Source organism: Bufo bufo, chromosome 3 (genome assembly GCF_905171765.1).
Source record: "Bufo bufo chromosome 3, aBufBuf1.1, whole genome shotgun sequence".
In the NCBI taxonomy this organism is placed as follows: domain Eukaryota; kingdom Metazoa; phylum Chordata; class Amphibia; order Anura; family Bufonidae; genus Bufo; species Bufo bufo.
The window spans coordinates 64,907,239-64,929,192 of NC_053391.1; positions in this window are offsets into that span (position 1 = coordinate 64,907,239).

The window sequence follows — 21,954 nt, forward strand, 5'->3', positions numbered from 1 at the left end:
TGGAGACAAAAAATAATTGCCTGCATAGCGGTTTGGCAGCCTTTCCAATTATTGCATGCACTTATTTAATGCTTAGGCAAGAAATGCAATATTAATACACTGCACAAATGCAACATATTTAAAATTCGCTTTTACAAAACTGCTCTGGGTAAAATATAATCCTGCAGCTCACGCAAAATTCAAATGTATGTACAGTCGTGGCCAAAAGTTTTGAGAATTACATAAATATTGGAAATTGGAAAAGTTGCTGCTTAAGTTTTTATAATAGCAATTTGCATATACTCCAGAATGTTATGAAGAGTGATCAGATGAATTGCATAGTCCTTCTTTGCCATGAAAATTAACTTAATCCCAAAAAAACCTTTCCACTGCATTTCATTGCTGTCATTAAAGGACCTGCTGAGATCATTTCAGTAATCGTCTTGTTAACTCAGGTGAGAATGTTGACGAGCACAAGGCTGGAGATTATTATGTCAGGCTGATTGGGTTAAAATGGAAGACTTGACATGTTAAAAGGAGGGTGATGCTTGAAATCATTGTTCTTCCATTGTTAACCATGGTGACCTGCAAAGAAAAGCGTGCAGCCATCATTGCGTTGCATAAAAATGGCTTTACAGGCAAGGATATTGTGGCTACTAAGATTGCACCTCAATCAACAATTTTTTAGGATCATCAAGAACTTCAAGGAAAGAGGTTCAATTCTTGTTAAGAAGGCTTCAGGGTGTCCAAGAAAGCCCAGCAAGCGCCAGGATCGTCTCCTAAAGAGGATTCAGCTGCGGGATCGGAGTGCCACCAGTGCAGAGCTTGCTCAGGAATGGCAGCAGGCAGGTGTGAGCGCATCTGCATGCACAGTGAGGCGAAGACTTTTGGAAGATGGCCTGGTGTCAAGAAGGGCAGCAAAGAAGCCACTTCTCTCCAAAAAAAACATTAGGGACAGATTGATCTTCTGCAGAAAGTATGGTGAATGGACTGCTGAGGACTGGGGCAAAGTCATATTCTCCGATGAAGCCTCATTCCGATTGTTTGGGGCATCTGGAAAAAGGCTTGTCCGGAGAAGAAAAGGTGAGTGCTACCATCAGTCCTGTGTCATGCCAACAGTAAAGCATCCTGAGACCATTCATGTGTGTGGTTGCTTCTCATCCAAGGGAGTGGGCTCACTCACAATTTTACCCAAAAACACAGCCATGAATAAAGAATGGTACCAAAACACCCTCCAACAGCAACTTCTTCCAACAATCCAACAACAGTTTTGTGAAGAACAATGCATTTTCCAGCACGATGGAGCACCGTGCCATAAGGCAAAAGTGATAACTAAGTGGCTCGGGGACCAAAACGTTGACATTTTGGGTCCATGGCCTGGAAACTCCCCAGATCTTAATCCCATTGAGAACTTGTGGTCAATCCTCAAGAGGCGGGTGGACAAACAAAAACCCACAAATTCGGACAAACTCCAAGAAGTGATTATGAAAGAATGGGTTGCTATCAGTCAGGAATTGGCCCAGAAGTTGATTGAGAGCATGCCCAGTCGAATTGCAGAGGTCCTGAAAAAGAAGGGCCAACACTGCAAATACTGACTCTTTGCATAAATGTCATGTAATTGTCGATAAAAGCCTTTGAAATGTATGAAGTGTGTGTAATTATATTTCACTACATCACAGAAACAACTGAAACAAAGATCTAAAAGCAGTTTAGCAGCAAACTTTGTGAAAACTAATATTTGTGTCATTCTCAAAACTTTTGGCCACAACTGTAGTCTAAAAGGAACGCTATGGGTATCTAAAATCCAAGACCCAATTGTAACTGCAACCTTTACATCCTCTATAGTTATATAGTTTATATCCTGTATTTGGTATATAAAGAAGATATATTTCTGCAGGGCAATGATGCCAGTATGCAGACAGCTCAGAAGCTCGGCTGCCTGGTTGTTTCCATAACTCCCACAGAAGTAAATATAGCCATATGGTCACCTCTCCACTCACTGGATGCAGGGGCTGACTGCTGCCTCACTAAGTGGGTTGGGGGACGCGCTTATCCATATGGATGCAGATCCCAAAGTTGGGACATTTAAACGGGTTCTCTGGACCTGTACCTTAAAAGTCTCTTTCAGCTTACCAGAGGACACCTTGAGCAGTACTTACACTTCTGTTAGTCCGCCAATAGAGCTCCATAATGTAAATGTGGCTGAACAGGAAGAAAGAGAAGCACATCTGGTTGTGATGTCAGAGAAAGAGTTAGCCGCCAGTTGGGTGGTCACATGATTCCTGGGAGCATCAACGGAGTGACTGAAGGGTAAGTACTGCTCAAAATGTCTTCTGTCTACAGGTTAGCTTAAAAGATTTTTTAGGTACGGGCCTGGTGAACCCCTTTAACCCCCCCCCCCCCCCCACCCTTCCCCCAAATCACATACACACACACTGATCATCCCGAATAATGTTTGTGCAGGCAGGAAAGGACAATAATGCTTTCAACAGACACTGTTTGGAGGCTGTGTGCCTCCAGAAGTAGGGCCACTTCCGAGGGTTATTTCTGAGGTTCTCTTTGGGCTACAGCCACACCTGATACCTTGCAAGATACATCCTTTAGAAATGGGTTCCAGTGAAAGCTGAATATACCTGCAGATTTCATTCCTGACCCGATTTATAATAGCTGTATCTCTCTATGTCATCACTGTGAATTTGTGGTCTTGTTTTATCATCAGTTGGCTGTGATCTCAGCCTGCCTGCAGAGGGGGGCAGTGTAGGAGTGCTGACAGGCTGCAATAGGAGAGTAATTTTTTTTTGTCTCCCAGTTTTACCTCTACATGTCCCAAAGGGGAGGGTAACATAGACTTCTATACATGTTAGCAATCCACCTTCACCCATCAATCAAAATCTACATTATCTGGCATTATTGGGAAACTTTTTTCAATTTTGAAGTGACTGTTGGGGGTGGTTAAGGCATACACCATGCATACCCATTTAAAGAAAATAGTATTTGACACAATAGTCCTAAATTGAATCAGTTCTTAGATAGCACAATTCTCTCTAATGTTATATACAAAGCTGGTGAGAGACAGTGTCTATAATTTCCTCCTGGACAGTCTGTAAAAATAGAGAACTATTTTCAGTACTCATAAAATAAATTCTTTTGAAACTGGAGGAACTTGTACAGATTATTATGATTGTAATTCTCTGCATTTTATAGGTCACATGCATTTATAGTAATGGATTCCTATCACGGTTCTGAGTTATACAGATGCATCACTTATCATCTTCATGCTGTATGGTTTTCCAGTGTGTCTTAAAAAAATGTGGTCCTTCCATTATTTTTGGGTACATTGCCAAAAAAAAAGAAAAGTCAGGTTGACAACCCTGGCATGAGAAAGTGCAGTCATGGTGTCAGTATTCTGTAACCTTAGCCAGTGGATGTACATACCGTCTGTGAGGGTTGGAGTTTGGCAATGGCTGCTGCTTCTTCTAAACCATCAGGTTTCATTGAAAAATAAAACAAGTAATTCAGGGATGATTAGTTGAAACAGTGGACTTGCTCATGTTTCTTGACTAAAAATGGGTCAGTTTTATCAAATATAATTTTTTACTTTCAAGGGCATCTATCAGCAGATTTGTACATCTGAAACTGGCTGATCTTTTGCAGGGACGGTCTGGGAACTTAAAGTGGCCCAGGAGAAAAACATAAAAGGAGCCCCATGTTGTAAGCGGGTCGAAATTGATAGAAGGCGGGGCAACACAAGTAGGCTGGGTCAGCAATACCATATCACAAAATACCATCCTATCAGAACCATATATCACAGTGCAGCACATAATATACTGGCCCAAAATCTGCCCCTTTGTGGTGTCCTTCAATAGATGCCATTTTCTGTCCTCTTCCACCAGTTGTCTCTGATTAAGATATGGAGCAGGGAGCTAGAGGCTGAGCTGGCCCTGTCATTCAAAGTAGACAGGCTGCGGCAGTTGTAGAAAAATCTGAGTGTCTAGGTATAATGGCAACTTCATTTTTCTCAGAAATGCGGGAACATACTGTATGAACGTGGCACCAACACAGATGCTTTCAGCTGCCAAGTGTACATGCGAAAAGTTAGCCAGTAAAAATCTGCTGTGTGATGCCCTTATCACCTATCCACAGATGCTGCACCTCCATTCAGCTCTATAGAACTACTGAATAATGGCTGATTACAGCATCAGTCCCATAGGGATGAATGGAGAGGAGGCACACAGGCATGACTGTCCCTCCATTCAACAATAATATAAGAACTCCAGCAATAGCGTTGCAAAAAAGGAACATTTTAATAGACATGTGCGGCTGTGTACAATTCATGACGTTTCGGCCCTATACTGGCCTTCATCAGACTACAGCAAAAAAGGAAAAGAAAGAAAAATAAAGTAAATAATGTGATCACATCTTGTATATACATATTTATATAGTGTGCCAAGGCAAGTGACATGGAATAAGACACACAGGTATAAAGCAATAATCAAGGTCCAGAGGGTTCTGTAATCTTGTCCACCTGTCGGTCCGTGGTCGGACATATCCTTGGTGCAGGTATTGTGATTCGGATCCATCTCCAATGAGAGCATGTTAAGGCATATAATGTTCAAATAAACAGAAGTCCATAGTGTACTGAAGAGTCCGTGAGCATCAACAACGTAACAGGAGTGGAAAGTAAAAATGGTTTAGGTGGAGCATAAGTGAAAGTAAAGTGTCCCTATATTGAAATAGAACACTGGTGTAAAACTACTGGGGGTAAGTCCAGTTGGCAGCGGATCCATGGATAAATAAGAGGGATTTGGGAGGGGGGGAGGAAGGGAGAGAGAGAGAGCGAAGGGCAGGAAATGGGATAATGAGAATGCATGGATATGTGCTAGGTATCCAGGAAGGATTACATTGTCATTTGATTCTAAACGGATATACACAGTTAGCATTATACAATTGGATAATGTCCTACCTTCTGCCGCTTTTGGGTAGATATCCAGGATACAGGATACAGGCGTCTGTCTGGAATGCGCCTCTGAAGTTTCAGGACGCACGCTCTTATTTAAGAGAGCGCGTCCGGTGGTAAGGGACATGGCGCATGCGCACTAGGTTCCAGTGCGTGTCACGCCTCGCTCCTGTTTCCGGATGAGATCCGGTGTATGCGTGCCGATGCACCTCAAGCCTCGCTTGAGATGTTAGTGTTGCGCATGCGCAGACGGTGTTTATGCGTACCAAGCCTCGCTCTGAACCCCAACAGGAATATAAGGGATAGTTGGAACGTGCGGAATCTTAATAACTGGTACAGAGGGAAAGTACAAAATAAGAGGATATAATGGAATGAAGACAGGCTTATATAGGGGAAGGATAAAGTGGGAGAGTGAAATAAAAGGATATAGGAAACATCAATATTGATAGATGATAATGCTATATGACAGACGGACATACAGACATAAGACATATATAGGTAACATACCAAAACATGAAAAAGGATACTATACCATAACGTGAAAAGGATACTATGGACGACCCAAGATTGTAAAGGGTAGTGTGACTAATGCATCTAAAGAAGAACAACACAGTACATGAGATTGTGGTGGAAAATGTATTTCCACATACTACCACATGTATAGATATACAAATATAGAATATATGATATATAATCTAGAGATATATGACCTCGGTGGACTTATCGTAGGAGGGTCTATGGATATAGTAAGAACCGGAATAAAAAATGAAAAATGACATGTATTGGGTGAAGGGAAGACATATTGGATGCTGGCTGTTAGGTATCATGACGTGGTATCTAATAATGCATAATAGTTGGTAATTCAGATAAGGCTGAAATTCAGATAAGTCCGCTGCCAACTGGACTTACCCCCAGTAGTTTTACACCAGTGTTCTATTTCAATATAGGGACACTTTACTTTCACTTATGCTCCACCTAAACCATTTTTACTTTCCACTCCTGTTACGTTGTTGATGCTCACGGACTCTTCAGTACACTATGGACTTCTGTTTATTTGAACATTATATGCCTTAACATGCTCTCATTGGAGATGGATCCGAATCACAATACCTGCGCCAAGGATATGTCCGACCACGGACCGACAGGTGGACAAGATTACAGAACCCTCTGGACCTTGATTATTGCTTTATACCTGTGTGTCTTATTCCATGTCACTTGCCTTGGCACACTATATAAATATGTATATACAAGATGTGATCACATTATTTACTTTATTTTTCTTTCTTTTCCTTTTTTGCTGTAGTCTGATGAAGGCCAGTATAGGGCCGAAACGTCATGAATTGTACACAGCCGCACATGTCTATTAAAAGATTCCTTTTTTGCAACGCTATTGCTGGAGTTCTTATATTATTGTTGAAACGGGGTGGGAACCCGACTTCCAGCGGCAAACGGACGGCAGAGTGCCACGAAGTTTTACTTATACATTTATTCTCCCTGACGGAGTGGTGCACCTGCCAAACCATGGCAAGTGGCACATTGTCATACCAACAGGAGGAGATTTCTGAAATCCTGTCCCATGTCAAACTCTCCGGGAATTTTCTACAAACACCGCCTTCTGAATTCAAGGCACGCGACCTAGAGCGAGAATCTCGACGATTGCTCAACTATGAATTGCACAGCGTAACAATAGCCGAATATTTAAAGGTACAACGCATCCCGCGAGGGTTACGCATACGCACTAGACCAACATTCTTCAAAGAAAACCAGGAATTCTGTGAGAAATTAGAGCAAATACTTAACAAGTGCTCTTTTGACCTGATGACTCTAACCCTCTCATATCTGCATAACGCTATCAGCACAACCAAAACAGAAATCCATGCAATTGAAGAACAACTACAAGATATCATAACACCAGAAGACTACAATCAACTCAAAGAGAAATTAACGACATCCCTGGCACAGCAACGCAAAGAAGTGGAGACAACAAAGAGGAACAAATTCTTCAGGGATACTGAAGACTACAGACACAACTGAGTCTACAGATGGTCAGATGTCACCAACAACCGGTCCAACTATGCCAACCAACGGTCATCATCCAGGGATTCAGCACAGCCAGGCTCGAGTGGCGACACTAATTTCCAGTACAGATCAGACAATCGACAACAGCGATCCCAGGGCAGAAGAGGCCAAAGAGGAGGAACCAATACCACAACACGAGGAAATTCCGGCATCACCACAAGATCACAGGTACAATCATTAGTGATTAATATATCCTCACACACACTTGGGCCGGCAGAGATGTCCCTATTGGAAAAGGGGCTCTCTTACTGTCCATCTAATCAGTTGGATACCTTCCAACTCGATATAGATCTACAGAGACTATTTAGGAACATTAGACTTAAGGTCCATTTTTCCGGTAATCCTATTGATACCAACAGAGGAGACCTCTTACCTAAATCAGGGATATCCATCCGTGACCTTGGTTTACGCAATAAAAGTCATTTCACACCCCCCAAAACTCAACCTGCCATTGAGACCTTCATCACCCTTATCCAACGAGACATGTCCCAATTCAGGAAAAACCTAGCCATGGGCAAGTATAAATTCAAGCACAACTTGGAAAACACAGAGAGACAAGCTCTTTCAACTCTCATACAGAGGAAAGACCTTGTCCTCAAACCAGCGGACAAGGGAGGGGCCTTAGTTGTCATGGACAAACATAAATATATAGACGAAATCAATCGTCAACTCAGTGATCAATCCGTATACATTAAATTATCAAAAGATCCTACTAAATCAGTGACAGAGAAAATACAATCAGTCCTCCAACATTACCTTGGACAAGGAGTAATTGACGAGTCAATAGTGACCTTTTTATCCAAATCTAATCCCACTATGCCTGTCATCTATATACTACCGAAAGTACACAAGGATCTCTTGAATCCCCCAGGCCGACCAATAGTGGCCTCTACCGACTCTGTCCTTTCACCCCTATCCATTCTGCTGGAAAAAGTCCTCACTCCCATCATTAGAAATACTAAATCATTCTTACTTGATACATCCTCCTTCTTAACTTTACTTGACAACCTACCCCCATTATCCACAAATACCCTCTTAGTCACATGGGACGTAGTCAGCCTATATACATCCATCCAACACTCAAAAGGCCTATATGCAGCTCGTAGACTACTCTCTTCACAGGACATACAACCCAGTTTAACTGACTTCTACATGGATCTACTTGAGCTCGTCCTATTGAATAACTTTTTCCTTTTCCAGGACAACTACTACTTACAACAACAGGGTACCGCTATGGGGTCCAATGTGGCGCCCCCTTATGTAAATTTATATATGGCAGATTTTGAAGAGACCCATGTTTACCCACATCCACTCTTTACACAAGTACAAATATGGAAGCGTTACATTGACGATATTTTTGGCATATGGGATGGCCCATTGGACTCCTTACTGGAATTCCACACATTCCTTAATTCCATCTACCCAGAATTACAATTCACCATACACTATCACTCTGATTCTATTAACTTCCTTGACACCATGGTTACCAAACTTCCTACCAGTTCCCTCACTACAGATTTATACAGAAAATCAACAGATCGCAATAGCCTATTACACTTTTCCAGCTTCCACTCCTTAAACACCAAAAAGTCACTCCCACATTCTCAATTTGAACGGATACGCCGTATAGTTAAAACAATCCCACTTCAAAAAACCAGAATAACAGAAATGAAACAGCGATTCCTAGCGCGCGGTTATCCACAACACCTTCTCCATGAAACAACCAAACCCAAATACAAACCGGATTCCAAAAAAGTTGGGACACTATACAAATCGTGAATAAAAACTGAATGCAATGATGTGGAGGTGCCAACTTCTAATATTTTATTCAGAATAGAACATAAATCACGGAACAAAAGTTTAAACTGAGAAAATGTACCATTTTAAGGGAAAAATATGTTGAAACAGAATTTCATGGTGTCAACAAATCCCAAAAAAGTTGGGACAAGGACATTTTCAACACTGTGTGGCATCTCCCCTTCTTCTTACAACACTCAACAGACATCTGGGGACCGAGGAGACCAGTTTCTCAAGTTTAGAAATAGGAATGCTCTCCCATTCTTGTCTAATACAGGCCTCTAACTGTTCAATCGTCTTGGGCCTTCTTTGTTGCACCTTCCTCTTTATGATGCGCCAAATGTTCTCTATAGGTGAAAGATCTGGACTGCAGACTGGCCTTATCAGTATCCGGATCCTTCTCGTACGCAGCCTAGATGTTGTGATTGATGCAGAATGTGGTCTGGCATTATCCTGTTGAAAAATGCAGGGTCTTCCCTGAAAGAGATGACGTCTGGATGGGAGCATATGTTGTTCTAGAACCTGAATATATTTTTCTGCATTGATGGTGCCTTTCCAGACATGCAAGCTGACCATGCCACACGCACTCATGCGACCCCATACCATCAGAGATGCAGGCTTCTGAACTGAGCGTTGATAACAACTTGGGTTGTCCTTGTCCTCTTTGGTCCGGATGATATGGCGTCCCAGATTTCCAAAAAGAACTTCGAATCGTGACTCGTCTGACCACAGAACAGTCTTCCATTTTGCCACACTCCATTTTAAATGATCCCTGGCCCAGTGAAAACGACTGAGCTTGTGGATCTTGCTTAGAAATGGCTTCTTCTTTGCACTGTAGAGTTTCAGCTGGCAACGGTGGATGGCACGGTGGATTGTGTTCACTGACAATGGTTTCTGGAAGTATTCCTGAGCCCATTCTGTGATTTCCTTTACAGTAGCATTCCTGTTTGTGGTGCAGTGTCGTTTAAGGGCCCGGAGATCACGGGCATCCAGTATGGTTTTACGGCCTTGACCCTTACGCACAGAGATTGTTCTAGATTCTCTGAATCTTTGGATGATGTTATGCACAGTTGATGATGATAAATGCAAAGTCTTTGCAATTTTTCGCTGGGTAACACCTTTCTGATATTGCTCCACTATCTTTCTGCGCAACATTGTGGGAATTGGTGATCCTCTACCCATCTTGGCTTCTGAGAGACACTGCCACTCTGAGAAGCTCTTTTTATACCCAATCATGTTGCCAATTGACCTAATTAGTGTTAATTGGTCTTCCAGCTCTTCGTTATGCTCAAATTTACTTTTTCCAGCCTCTTATTGCTACTTGTCCCAACTTTTTTGGGATTTGTTGACACCGTGAAAATTGGAATCAACGTATTTTTCCTTTAAAATGATACATTTACTCGGATTAAACGTTTGATCTGTCATCTACACTCTATTACAAATAAAATATTGACATTTGCCATCTCCACATCATTGCATTCAGTTTTTATTCACAATTTGTTTAGTGTCCCAACTTTTTTGGAATCCGGTTTGTAAAAAAACTGACAGGAATAGCCACTAGGATACCGTTTGTTCACACTTTTCATCCGAGTGTTAACAAAATAATCAACAGCATTAGGAACCACTGGCCCCTTTTACAAAAAGCCTACCCAGATATCAGTGAATTCAAAAATCCCATATTACCCTGCACACGCCGTCCCAAGAATCTACGGGACCTAATTGTGAAGGCTGACATAGGCCCGGCCAAGACCACCCTGAGACAAACATTCATGCAGAAACAAAAGATAGGAACCTTCCCCTGCATACATTGCTCCCAGTGCTCGAATGTACTAAAAGGACCCCAATTCCATCACCCACAGTCAGGCAAAAGCTTCCCGATTCGCGGTTTCTTTACATGTGAAACCAATTTTGTCGTATGCTTATTAAAATGTCCCTGTGGTAAGATATACGTAGGGGAAACAACCCAGAAAATACGCGATCGGGTTTGCCAGCACAAATCCAATATTAGACGCAAAAATCTACTTCTCCCGGTACCAGCACATTTTGAATCAGCAGGCCACAATCTCTCGCAACTTAAATATCAAGTAATTGAACAGGTGACACCCAGTAGGAGGGGGGGGGGTGACAGAATTAAACTGTTAAAAAAGAGGGAAGCATACTGGATTCATACACTTGACAGCTTGGAACCCAAAGGGTTAAATAGGGACTATGAAATTCACAGCCTTATCTGAATTACCAACTATTATGTATTATTAGATACCACGTCATGATACCTAACAGCCAGCATCCAATATGTCTTCCCTTCACCCTATACATGTCATTTTTAATTTTTTATTCCTGTTCTTACTATATCCATAGACCCTCCTACGATAAGTCCACCGAGGTCATATATCTCTAGATTATATATCATATATTCTATATTTGTATATCTATATATGTGGTAGTATGTGGAAATACATTTTCCACCACAATCTCATGTACTGTGTTGTTCTTCTTTAGATGCATTAGTCACACTACCCTTTACAATCTTGGGTCGTCCATAGTATCCTTTTCACGTTATGGTATAGTATCCTTTTTCATGTTTTGGTATGTTACCTATATATGTCTTATGTCTGTATGTCCGTATGTCATATAGCATTATCATCTATCAATATTGATGTTTCCTATATCCTTTTATTTCACTCTCCCACTTTATCCTTCCCCTATGTAAGCCTGTCTTCATTCCATTATATCCTCTTATTTTGTACTTTCCCTCTGTACCAGTTATTAAGATTCCGCACGTTCCAACTATCCCTTATATTCCTGTTGGGGTTCAGAGCGAGGCTTGGTACGCATAAACACCGTCTGCGCATGCGCAACACTAACATCTCAAGCGAGGCTTGAGGTGCATCGGCACGCATACACCGGATCTCATCCGGAAACAGGAGCGAGGCGTGACACGCACTGGAACCTAGTGCGCATGCGCCATGTCCCTTACCACCGGACGCGCTCTCTTAAATAAGGGCGTGCGTCCTGAAACTTCAGAGGCGCATTCCAGACAGACGCCTGTATCCTGTATCCTGGATATCTACCCAAAAGCGGCAGAAGGTAGGACATTATCCAATTGTATAATGCTAACTGTGTATATCCGTTTAGAATCAAATGACAATGTAATCCTTCCTGGATACCTAGCACATATCCATGCATTCTCATTATCCCATTTCCTGCCCTGCGCTCTCTCTCTCTCCCTTCCTCCCCCCCTCCCAAATCCCTCTTATTTATCCATGGATCCGCTGCCAACTGGACTTACCCCCAGTAGTTTTACACCAGTGTTCTATTTCAATATAGGGACACTTTACTTTCACTTATGCTCCACCTAAACCATTTTTACTTTCCACTCCTGTTACGTTGTTGATGCTCACGGACTCTTCAGTACACTATGGACTTCTGTTTATTTGAACATTATATGCCTTAACATGCTCTCATTGGAGATGGATCCGAATCACAATACCTGCACCAAGGATATGTCCGACCACGGACCGACAGGTGGACAAGATTACAGAACCCTCTGGACCTTGATTATTGCTTTATACCTGTGTGTCTTATTCCATGTCACTTGCCTTGGCACACTATATAAATATGTATATACAAGATGTGATCACATTATTTACTTTATTTTTCTTTCTTTTCCTTTTTTGCTGTAGTCTGATGAAGGCCAGTATAGGGCCGAAACGTCATGAATTGTACACAGCCGCACATGTCTATTAAAAGATTCCTTTTTTGCAACGCTATTGCTGGAGTTCTTATATTATTGTTGAAACGGGGTGGGAACCCGACTTCCAGCGGCAAACGGACGGCAGAGTGCCACGAAGTTATGCTTATACATGTCCCTCCATTCAGTTGGAGGACTTAAGAACCAGTATTGTGCTGTCCCAGCTAATGGTTTCATTTAATTGCATTCTGTGTTATATCGCTATCCACTATACTTATTGTTCTTTGCTGCCATCTACTGGGTATTGCTATATTTGGTTTTATGTAAGTTATCTGTGCTGTAATTTCCATGTCAATATTCTAAATAGATTCAGTGCACATGCATTTTTTGTTTGTAAATTATTGCTTTATCAAATCACTTGATTTGATAAAGCAATAATTTACAATCTTAAATAAATCTGTGTGCACTGAATCTATTTAGAATATTGATTGGGTTGAAGAACCCTTTTAAGTCGCACTGCAGCCATATATGGTGTGCTATTCCAATGTACAGTATATACATTGTAATTTCTATGTCATTCATCCTGTAACTCCTCCTCTTATGTGAGCTCATATCCTGTGTCCTTCAGTCTTTTCCTGAAGGACACAGAGCTGGAGATAAGTGTTTTTGATCGCTATCATCATTTCTCAAGGTACATTCAATAAATTACCTAAAGGAATATCCATTGCATCTCCTTCACTGGAATTCTACGTGCTTCTGGCATCACTAGGTTAATAATTATACCAAGTTCACTATCTTCTATTGCTTGTACAAGAGATTGCCACTTTTCAGAGTCTTCTCTTACACACATTGGTAGCAGAATACCCATTCTTGTGATCAGTGGGAGTCCCAGCGGTTGGACCCCCACAGATCTGATACTTAACCCCCATTCTGTGAATAGATGATTATTTGTCATGGTGGGACAACCCCTTTAATTTGGCTAGCAGTTTATGGTTTTGGTTGTGGCATTTTATTTGTTTATTAATACAAAGCTGTACAATAAAGAAATCCTAATTGTGTTGGTAAAAACCGCTAAGAAAATCCAATCTAAACCTATCAAAACGCACATGACCAGACTAAAGCCAGATTTTTTTTATTTATTATCTATTCATCTTGCTTATATGGCGCTAGCATATTCCATAGCACTGTACAGAGATTGTCATCACATATATCATTCATCCTGGCACTTCAAATTCTCTGCTTGCTCTGACGCAATAATGGGTCTCAAAGGTCCAGTAGAGGACCACTCCATTTTGTGGTGACTTTAGAGCTAATCACTTACTGGTATTCTCAGACCTTACTGTTGATATGTCCTGTGTGTCCAAAGATAGCAAAATGTGTAATGTTAACATGCACATGTTCTATATAGATGGAGGGTGGACTCCAGAATCATTTACTCTGGTGGGTCCAAGGTACCAAAAACCCTGTTTAACTGTTCCCCTTAAATCATGGCATCACTGATATCATGGCATCTTGCAACAAGTGAAAAACAAAGGTCTTCTGCAGCTGTATCTTAATATATACTGTACGTAGGACAATAATTGGTAGATACAGTCACAGACATCATGAAGATACCCGATAGATGCTTAAAAAGCCCAAACAAAATACATATACTCTGCCAATATGCTGTTATGAGTCAAGATTGAAAGTGAAGAAGAAGAGGGACAAGTGAAGAATTGACTGAAATATGGAAACACCAGTTCTCCATGCTCCTCACATATCCATTACATGGTTAACAATGTAAATGAACTAATCTTTATGCTCATGCTGGGAATCCCATGAACGATTTGCTCAGCCTCCTTGGTGGAGGTTAATTTATGGTCATGCTGTAAGTGGTTATGATTTTATGGTTATTGATAAGATTAATCATCTATTGCTCCTAGTTATTGGAGGGACCCATGATTTGCTTTATCTGACATTAACTTATGGCCATGATAGATTTTTACTGGTTTCCTGCACTTAATGTGAACATCAATGAATATTGAAGAGAGCTGCAACCTCTGCACCTTTACAGTGTTTGATCAGTCCACTGGTCTTGCATGGCTGTACTGGATGGACAAATATACATTGGCTATTAAATATAAAAACAAATATATATTGAAGGTGTGGGGGCACCTTTAGGCTCTGTTCACATTACTATTTGTATGGGGTTCCATCAACTTCTGACGGCAAAATTTGCAACAGACCCCATTATAAGTCAATGGAGTTCGCTGGCTGGTGATTGGATACATCACATGTTGGATGGCTTGTGTTATAAAAAGCTACGATGCAGCATAAAAGAGGCTTTTTTGGCGATTTTGCAAGTTTTCCCACCTACAAAGAATGGAGAGGTCTGTAATTTTTATCGTAGGTACACTGTGAGAGACAGAATCTAAAAAAGAGATGAGCGAATCGAAGTGGAATTCGATCCGAATTTCAGGAAAAATTAGATTCGCACCGAAGCCGAATTTTCTTGCGTTTCGTGGTAACAAATCACATTTTTTCCTGGCTGCTGCACGTGTGAGGACATGGAGAAAGGAACTCTGGGAAGGCGGGATCACCCATACTGACATGCATGCAGCAAATCAGCAGCCAGCCAGCCCTGTGATGTCACAGCCCTATAAATACCCTCAGCCATCTTGGATTCTGCCATTTTCCAGTGTACTTAGTGCAGGGAGAGACATCAGCAGGCGCTAGGGACAGTGATAGAAAAAACATCATTGTGCTAAAAACACGATTTACAAGTGCAGGGAAAGATTATTCAAGGTGTAGGGAAAGGATAGGGAGGAATCATTCCACAGCATTTATGTTGAACAGGGTTCAGTAGGGTAGGATACAACCTGGGTAATAGGAACAATCCTTTTACACTTGCTGCACTGACTGAAGATCCAGATTGCCATTATACAGCTCTATTATACAGTAATTCCAGCAAACCGTTCCTGTTATTGGGGTGCAAGTGCTGACTGAAACAGGCATTAACAGGGTTTATTACAAGGAAATATTTCTACGTTTTATTTTCCCTTGTGCAGTGCAGTTATATGTTCTAAAGCATTTTTTGGCTTGTATTAGTGGGGAAAAAAAGGGCTTATTAGCCATTGTGTGGTGAAGTGCGAAAATGACAGCCCTTTTTGTCATGTATTAGTGGCAAAAGTAAAATATATTTGCCGATCAGCGGTGCAGTTATCTGTGGTAAAGCCTTTTGTGAAGGAAAAAAAGATATATATATTTGATGCACTTATATGTTGAAAAGCTTTTAGTGTAGTGTAAAAGTAGAAAAAAATTAAGGCCTAATTGCTGTTCAGTATTATTCTAAAGTCTTTTTTGCGGTATGGACCGAATTACGTAGTTGTGAAATTTTTTATGTGAAACAGGGTTTTTTGGGGGATAACTTGATGGGTGATCGTAGACTTTGTTCTGTATGAATCGATGTTATATGTTTAGGCCCCTTTCACACTTGCGTTGTCCGGATCCGTCGTGCACTCCATTTGCCGGAGGTGCCCGCCGGATCCGGAAAAACGCAAGTGAACTGAAAGCATTTGAAGACGGATCCGTCTTCAAAATGCGTTCAGTGTTACTATGGCAGCCAGGACGCTATTAAAGTCCTGGCTGCCATAGTAGTAGTGGGGAGCGGGGGAGCAGTATACTTACAGTCCGTGCGGCTCCCGGGGCGCTCCAGAATGACGTCAGAGCGCCCCATGCGCATGGATGACGTGATCCATGCGACACGTCATCCATGAGCGTGGGGCGCCCTGACGTCACTCTGGAGCGCCCGGGAGCCGCACGGACTGTAAGTATACTGCTCCCCGCTCCCCACTACACTTTACCATGGCTGCCAGGACTTTAGCGTCCTTGCAGCCATGGTAACCATTCAGAAAAAGCTAAACATCGGATCCGGCAATGCGCCGAAACGACGTTTAGCTTAAGGCCGGATCCGGATTAATGCCTTTCAATGGGCATTAATTCCGGATCCGGACTTGCGGCAAGTGTTCAGGATTTTGCGGTATTTTCTCCGGCCAAAAAACGTTCCGGTCCGGAACTGAAGACATCCTGATGCATCCTGAACGGATTTCTCTCCATTCAGAATGCATTAGGATAAAACTGATCAGGATTCTTCCGGCATAGAGCCCCGACGACGGAACTCTATGCCGGAAGAAAAGAACGCAAGTGTGAAAGAGCCCTAAAAAGCCTTTAGTGTAGTGTAGCCTTTAGTGTGACTCCGTTCGCCCAGGCAAACCAGGTGCAGAACAGCATGAGAGTGATGAGAGGGGTCGCACATGGCTTGCATACACTACATGCCTCCAACATAATTCTTGGATCTCTACATGAAAATAATGTATTTGCTGTAAATCGTGAGAGGGGCGAAGTTGGAGACATTGACTTCACAAGAGATACAGAGTAGCAGAGTTCAGCCACCTTTATTTGCTTCCCACTGTTTACTGCTCATGAATTAAAATTGGGGCAACCAGCTTCAGCTTCCTCTGATGTGTATGCCTACGGGGGTCCTTTTGTTATGGCTTTGCACAGGGAGCAAGAATGTTACGTACAATTCTGATGGAACTCCGGATCTTAAGAAACTGGACTTGAACTCCAAAGCAGAGGCTCTCCTGTCATGTCTTGTGTGCTGTGGAGATCGAATGCAGATGGGGCAGGTAAAAACACATGAATATTTTCAACTTACAGAAGCTGCTTGATTTAACCCCTTAAGGACCAGCGCCGTACATGTACGGCAGGCTGATCGGGCAGGTGCGGGAGCTGCTTGATTTAATTGTGAATAGATGGTAAAGGCAAAGTCTGCTGGTGTGTTGTCATCAGCATCTTCATTATATTTGCTGCTGGACCCACAACGACGTAATTCGGTCCATACAGCAAAAGGAGGTCTACAATTACCCATCAATTTTCCAGAAAAAAGACTGTTTCACATAAAAAATTTCAACAATTAAAGGATAATGGAATTCGGTTCATTCGGTTATTGTTCTGACGGATCAAAGGAAGGGCAAAATAATCAGTGACGTCAACACAAACTTACTGCTGACACCCTCTCCACTCTGTCAGGGGGGCTCTACTTGTATAAGCGTTTAATAGAACAGGTTCTGCAGACATCTATGTGGAATCAGCTGACGATGGTGTAAAAGGAGTGTGCTTCTTCTTTACACTAACATCGACCTGTAAGGCTGAGTTGACACTTGAGTTATTTGGTCAGTTTTGGCCCCGTGACTGCTCAAATAAATGAAGTGTGCAGTGATTCTAAGAGCGACGCCTGTCATGTGCATGTCATACTGACTCACAGTATTATTTCACTACCACAGCAGACTCCCTATGCGTGTTACTACAAGGCACAGTGTTCTACACCACTATAAAGGCTCTCTGCAGCCAGGAAATAGACTTTTTTTTACGTAAATCGCTGCAAATTTATTCGGATCAAACCAAATTTTTCTAAAATAATTTGGCAAACCAGCGAATCGAATTTTTGAAAAATTCGCTCATCTCTAGTAATGAGTTCAGAGTAGGAGGGCTTCTTAAAGACAAACTAACAGTTCTGTGAGAGCTAGAGTTCTTGCTGGTTGGTAGGTGATCAAATACTTATTTTCTGCAATAAAATGCAAATTAATTATTTAAAAATCATACAATGTAATTTTCTGGATTTTTTTTTTAGATTCTGTCTCTCACAGTTGACGTATACCTACAATAAAAATTATAGACCTCTCCATTATTTGTAGGAGGGAAAACTTGCAAAATCGCCAGTGTATCAAATACTTATTTTCCCCACTGTATGAATAGGACTCTTATTTATATAGGGGGCCATTTACTATTATGAAATATGCCTAAATTAGGCATATTTCAGGTGCAGATGGTGAGACAACGGTTAGTTGGGCGGGGATGGGTCAGCCATTCACCATTTTCTACGCCTGGTTTAGGCGTAGAAAATGTTTTAAATGTAAGACAGCTTGGAAGCTGTCTTACATTTAAAACTGGTGCTGAATGCACCGAATTTATGGAGAGGCTGCCACCTTCGGCAGATCCTCTGCCAGCTATTGTGCTTTGCTAAGAATGGCATCTAAAACGCCGGTCTTAATAAATGTGCCCCATAGTGTCTTCCACCTACTTAAGTCCAAATATCTAAAGAATGGAGGTGGAACAGGAGATCTCACCAGAGTCCAAACCAGCATGTAAAGCAAAGTTACAAAACCAGAAAAAGAAACGCATGCACATAAGGACTCTTTGATACGGGGGAAGGAATGGGACAATTATTGGGGACAAATGTTCATATGAAGTAATTAGAATAATTGTTGTGCGCAAAGGTACCACGATCACCCGATGAATGAGAACAAGCTCATTCTTTGGTTGATCACATCTTTCATGCAGGACCTAAAACCATCATTTGTGGTTATCGCATTGTCCGGTGATAACGGGAATATGCCAGCAAACAAAAAATCTTTATGAGAGATGAAAGCTTGCAGTAGTTATCAATCATCCCCATACAGAGGAGATGATTGCTGCATGTAAATGCAGCTCCGCTGTGGCTCAATTACTGTGAAAAAATGGTTGGTCTCTGATCATTGCCCTATGTATTGACCCATGTAAAATGGCTCTTGAACTGCATATATCCTCTGGATACAGTAGGTTATCAGTATCTAATCGCTCGTTAATCAGTCACATGGTCTAGGCGCAGCTCCCCATTGAAGTGAATGGGGCTGATCTGCGGTACCAAGCACAGCCACTGTACAATGGAAAGCACTGTGCTAGGTGAGTTGAGAGAAGGCTGCGGCACTACTGCGAGAGCTGGTGTCTTCTCAAACAGCTGATCCGCTGGTGTCCAGGATGTTGGTCCCCCACCAATGAAATACTGATGACCTATCCAGAGGATATCTTATTAATTTAAAATATCTTGGAATACCCATTTAAGTATAACAGGGTATGGTATGGAGGAGAAATCAAAAGTTAGAAAAGACTAGTGTCACTAGTTCAATAATTCTCTATCCTCATGTAGTTACTCCAGTAGTTATAGTTTTCCCCCTGTTGTGCCTCCAGTAGACATAATGCCCCCTTGTATTGCTCCAGCACTGATAATGCGCCCCTGTAATGCCCCTAGTAGTAATAAGGCCCCTCAATAGTGCTCCAATAGTGAAAATGCCCTCTCTAGTACCCCAGTAGTTATATTGCACTCTGTAGTGCCCCAGCAGTTATAATGTATCCATGTAGTGCCCCCAGTTGTTAAATTGCCCCCTATATGGCTCCCAGTAGTTATTATGCACCCTTGTAGTGCCTCCAGTAGTTATAATGTCTCCTTGTATTGTCCCAGTGTAACATCCCAGAGTTATGTTACTAAACTCTTTTTCCCCGCTACTATTTGTTGGTAACATGTGCCTTGTCATCTAATGTGATTTTATTTATATTCCTCACAAATGTGCATTTTCTAAGCCTGTTACATGTATTTGCTGTAATTTCCATGTACACCAGCAGGTGGCAGCAATGTGTCAGCAGGGCCTTAGTTCAGTTTAGCATATCTAGACTGGAATAGTATATTCCAGTTTAGCCCACCCCTCTTTGAGCAGAGTGGGCTCGCCCATGTCCTGCTCATGGGGAGGGAAGGAAGTTAGAGTTAGTGTGCCAGCCACCCCCGGCTAGGGGAAGGCTGTGATGGTAGGAGCTCCCAGTTCTAGGGATCCCAACCCAGGATCGTGTCTCGGCTGAGACAAAATATCTTCATTCCCAGTCTGAGCCCTTCAGCCTCAACTGGTGGCAAGCAAGCAGCCACCTCCAGAACTCCAGGAAGAACCATCCCCTGTGAGCATAACTGTGAGTACCATCCAGAGACCAGGAGAAGCCATAGACAGAGCAGAAGATATAGATTCCTGCCACATATTACAGAACCATAAACAGACGACTAATCCTGCAAGAGAGCTCCAGGCACATGATAGAAGCAGAAGAGATATTGATCCCTGCCATACATTGCCAATACCTGCTGGGACTCAAGACTATTACTGTACCTCATTTGGACTACTGCTGCACCAGAGTAAAGACAAGTTGAATTATATTACAAGTCTGGATCTCATTTACTGCTACCAAGTTCCTCAATTACTCCTACTAGCAACACACTCATTTATTGCAAGTGAGCTAGGATCCAGGAGTCCAGCCATACCAAGGTAGGAGACACCATTGACACTATACCTACTACCACACAGAGACATTCTACCACTCTGGCATTCCTCACCTGGTACGTGAGTTACAACACCTTAAAGGGCCCTGAGACTGTACCCTGCGCACACTGCAATTGGCGTCACGAACAAAAACAATAGACTTCTATACCCATATCCGGACCCACTGCATAGTTTGGCGTCCGTGTAACCATACCACGGTCCTGCTCATTGTACCAGTACTTATGTTCCCTTGTAGTGGCCCCAGTAGTTATAATGTCCCCATGTAGTGGACACAGGAGTTATAATGCACCCCATATTGCCCCAGTACTTATGTCTTGCTGTTGTGCCTCCAGTAGTTATACTGCCAGCTGTATTGTCTCAAAAGAGAAAGAAAAAGCAGGCTGCAGGCATCTTCCGGCTTGAGGCCTGAGATGTCTACGTCCTGGCGCAGGCAGCCGCTTGGCCTGTGTCCTGGTGCAACCGCCTGCATGGCCCTCATAGGCTTCAGGTCTTGTGGCCTATGGTCTTTGAGAGTGAATTGCGAGGCTGAGAACCATTGGTCCCCCTGCCCCACCACACTATGCAACTGTATCGCCATTATAAGGATAACGATACACTTGTATCTGCGGGGACCACTACTTTCTGGGCCCTGGGCAAAAAACATCTAGACCCCAAGCCCTGGATTTTTTGGCCTAGCGATGCCCCAGGAGCGAGCAGCACACTTGCCACCCACCCATCTGTCATCGGATAGCCACAGTAATGCCGTGCCAGTGATTTGTACAGGACTTCCATACCAGTGATATCCACAGGACTGACAAACCAGAGACAACCACAGGATGAACAAAACAGAAACACTCACAGGTCTACCATACCAGTGACAACCACATGAGTAGGAAAACAGTGACAGCCTCAGAACTGCAATACCAGCGACAGCCAGAAGAACACAATAACAATAAAAGAACCAGGATCTCCATTAAAATAATGATGGTTAGCACTGGTCCCTTGCAGGGGCTGGGTCCTGGTTCAATTCCGACAGGGACAAACATCTGCATGGAGTATTGTATGTTCTCTCCATGTTTGCATGGGTTTCCTCCCACACGCCAAAAACATACAGATAGGCAAATTGGCTTTCTATGACAATTGACCCTAAGTGTGGTTGTGGGGTTGGACTTGAGCACCACACAACTAGTCCCTGTGTATCCCAAATGTTTGTCATTTAATTATGTGGCTGGAAATTCTCATGCAAAAGGGGCCTAGTTTATGCCACCCCAGCCCAGGCTGAATTCCGCCAAAAG